This window comes from Oryx dammah, unplaced genomic scaffold (genome assembly GCF_014754425.2).
Source record: "Oryx dammah isolate SB20612 unplaced genomic scaffold, SCBI_Odam_1.1 HiC_scaffold_3, whole genome shotgun sequence".
Lineage (NCBI taxonomy): Eukaryota > Metazoa > Chordata > Mammalia > Artiodactyla > Bovidae > Oryx > Oryx dammah.
Window position 1 is genome coordinate 107,602,641 of NW_024070187.1, and position 3,952 is coordinate 107,606,592.

Genomic DNA, 3,952 nt, shown 5'->3' on the forward strand with positions numbered 1-3,952 from the left:
ATGGATAGAGGAGCCTGGTGGGCTACAGTCCACGGGGTCGCAAAGAGTCAGACACGATTGAGTGACTTCACTTACTTCTGAGGCTTATCCATTGAATGACCTTGGGGTACTTACTTGAATTTCTAACCTTCAGCTTCCTCATCCACAAAATGGGGATATCTATCTATCTTATCTACTATCTATCTATCTTATCTCTCTCTCTCTCTGTCCTTCTATCATCTGTCTTGGGCTAGTCCTGTACTTCACAACTGCCAATACATTAGATTTACCTACAGAACTTCTCAAAAATAGATGCTACCTTGGCTCTAATCCAAAAGACCGATTCAACTGGGCTGCTTTAGAACTTCCTGGGGGATTCTATGTGCAGTGAGGAGGGTTCAGAAGGGCTGAGATCCTGTTATGAAACCTCTCTAAGCCTCAGCGGCCTCATATGCTCAGAACCTGCAAGTCCCAGACCTCAAGAGCTCACACAAATGCAAAATGAGTCTCTTGGTCAACAGCCACTTTGTGCATGCTGTCCTTCACCTGTTCAGATTAGCAGGCAGCGCAATCTCTTCAACACCCACCCTTTGTCTTCAGCAGCCTTTCCTGGGAAGCCTAAGAAACTTTGCCGTTGCTCTTTAGGTGAGAAAAACGATACTTGGGGTCCTTGGCCCCTACTGAAGCTGGGCAGAACCTGTAGTCAGGAGAAATATCAGCTCTTGCTTTGGTTCCACAGAGAACAGTGGGGGATGCTCTTTCTTCTGGGCTACCCTTGGTCAAGGATACTCTTCCCTCCAATTGGCCCAGGTGGTTAGGGATGTGGCCAATCAGAGGTCTGCTCTTTCGTTTTATATCAAAAGCAACCATAAGGCCCAGCCCATCACTCAAGAGCAGTGTCATGAATTGAACAGCATCCACTCACTGCCCGGAACAAGCTGCTCTATCAACCTTTGCGCAGTCGCCTGGTCCATACTTGTCCTACTTGTTGAATTTCCTCTTGGAGGTCCTTCTTTTTCTTCCCATCATCTGGCCACAGGTAGGTCCAGCCATGTCAGACATGTTCTAATAAATACAGGAAGTAGATAAATACCTACTTCTTTCTCCCAGAAGGCTCCTTGGCCCACCGTGTAGGTTCACATACGTAAACAGTCCATGAGAAAGGATTCACTATCGATTTGCTTATCAGCCTCTTTTAAACTCAGGCCCTTTCCAAGCCCATCTCTACTAAAAAAAGTCCCTTTCCCCAAACCAGTGGATAGGAATGCACTTTCTTTGCACATGTGTAACTCAAGGAGACTACTGAAACAATTGTTTCCAAGATAAAGGACAACTTGCCTCAAAAGTAAGTTCAGATTTTCACCCTGGAGCCCACAAAGTGACCAAGATGGTAGTATTCTTTTCTTTTTTTTAAAAAATAAATATTTATTTGTTTATTTTTGCCTGTGCTGGTCTTCATTGCTGCGCAGGCTTTTTCTCTAGTTGTGACGAGCAGGGCTCACTCCTTGGTGGTGGTGAATGGGCTTCTCATTGCGGTGTCTTTTCTTGTTATGGAGCACAGGCTCTAGGGCCCTGTGGACTCAGCAGCTGTGACTCCCAGGCTCTAGAGCGCAGCCTCAGTAGCTGTGGCTCATGGGCTTAGTCACTCTGTGACACGTGGGATCTTCTCAGATCAGGGATCAAACCTGTGTCTCCTGAGTTGGCAGATGGATTCTTTACCACTGAGCCACCAGGGAACCCCCAACCAAGATAGTAGTCTTCTTAGTTTCAGCTAATTCTAGGATTTAAACTCCTCTGGGCAGCCCAGAGATGTACAGGTAGTCGATATGAATGGCAACCTCGCAGGGTGGCTGAGAATGACAAGTGAGATGAAATGTATAAAGAGCAATTAGTAATGGATTATTATTACCCCTGTTTCCATTATGCTTATCAGCATCTAAGCAGAGTTGCCCCTTAACAGGACCAAGTCATCCCTGCTCTTCTTCCTACCTTCTTACAGTAGTCAGTGTAGGGAACCAGAGCCCTGACTAATACAACTCGGGGGTCCCGAGTTTTCACCCCTATCGCCAGTTTGCCAGTAAGATAATTTCAGTAATACAGCCTGTCCTCCATTTTTTTTTTTTTTTTTAGTCTGTCCTCTTAAATGCAGAGCTGTAGGCCCAGGTGTTACTTGCTGTCTTTCCCTTCTATTGCAAGAATTCAAGAAAGCAACTTTTGGTCAGAAGTTGTTTTGAGTTGGTTTCTGAGCTTTCCTTCTCCTCCAAATAGACCCAAATGTCTGCAATGGGTTAGGAGAAAATTGGGGAAGGTCTGGTTTGAGCCATGTTATCCAACATAGCAAACACAATGCCCTAAATATGGAAGCTTCCCTGATAGCTCAGTTGATAAAGAATCCACCTGCAATGCAAGAGAGGCCAGTTCGATTCCTGAGTTGGGAAGATCCCCTGGAGAAGGGATAGGCTACCCACTCCAGTGTTCTTGGGCTTCCCTTGTGGCTTCAGTTCAGTTCAGTTCAGTCACTCAGTTGCATCTGACTCTTTGCGACCCCATGAATTGCAGCACGCCAGGCCTCCCTGTCCATCACCCTTGTGGCTTAGCTGGTAACAAATCTACATGCAATGTGGGAGACCTGGGTTCAATCCTTGGGTTGGGAAGATCCCCTGGAAAAGGGAAAGGCTACCCACTCCAGTATTCTGGCCTGGAGAATTCCATGGACTTGGGGTCGCAAAGAGTTGGACAAGACTGAACAACTTTCACTTGCAAATATGGAAGCTATCTGGTACTTACCTGACCTTTTAGGAGAGTACAGTCCTGTATCTTGAGTCTCATGTGGTTCCTTGGGTCTGCTGCCCATGTCTCAGAATCTGCAAGTGAGGAGGCTTGTAATGAGCTCCCGTAAACTTACAAGAACTTTCCTGTTTGGAAGGCTAAACACTTCTACCCCAGGGTTTTAGTGCCTGCTGACATTATAAGAAATGTGTGCTTGTCTGTCAAAGGAAGGTCTATTTGGGGGTCTTGCTGAAGTTGCTTGCTATGGCTGATGTGGGCTCAGTTACCTAAGAGGCTGGCCTTGCTTCTCTTGTGGATGGTCATGAGACAGATTCTGGAAATGGTGCTGACTTGGCTCAGTGGTTGACTGGATGAAGCAGGAAGGGAGAGAAGGTTCAGGTGGATAAGTTTCCTCTAGAATAAGTACTAGCCAACTATAGCCCAAGTGGTGCTACTGGTAAAGAGTCCACTTGTCAATTCAGGAGATGTGGGTTTGTTTCCAGGGTCAGGAAGATACCCTGGAGTAGGAAATAACCCATTCCAGTATTCTTGCCTAGAAAATCCCGTGGACAGAGGAGCCTGGTGGGCTACAGTCCATGGGGTCCCAAAGAGTTGGACACAATTGAGTATGAACATGCAACTATAGGCAACAGGTCAAATCTAGCCTGCTGCCAATTTTGGTTTTTACCTCTTTATTTTGAAATAAGCTAAGACTTAATGGCCACCGATTGTGTAAATGACATCTTGTTGGAACGTTACCACACTTACTTGTTTACAGACTGTCTATGGATGCCTTCCTGATATTGCAGAATTGAGTCATCTCAACAAACTACATAGGACATGGAAAGCCTAAAGCCTGTGACAACTAGCTCTTTGCACAAAAAGCTTGATGATCTCTGTACTGGAGTCAAAGATGCTTCTCACAGAACTGCCTTGAATTTCCTCCTTGCTGCCACCAAAGGCTTCAAGATCCCTGTTGAATCAGAGAACTCTAGAATAGGCAAGGGGCATTAGTGGGCAGCCAATGCAATTTCTCCTCTGAGACTGGAATCTCCCAAGGATATCTTCTCAAGAGGTCCCTTGGGGATCAGACACACCATTACCATGCACCCTCTTTGGGAAGTTGTGGCGGTTGGAAAACGATTCCTTATATTGAGCTAAAATCTGGAGGAAAGAAAAGTTGTTGAAGCTGTATTATTTATGA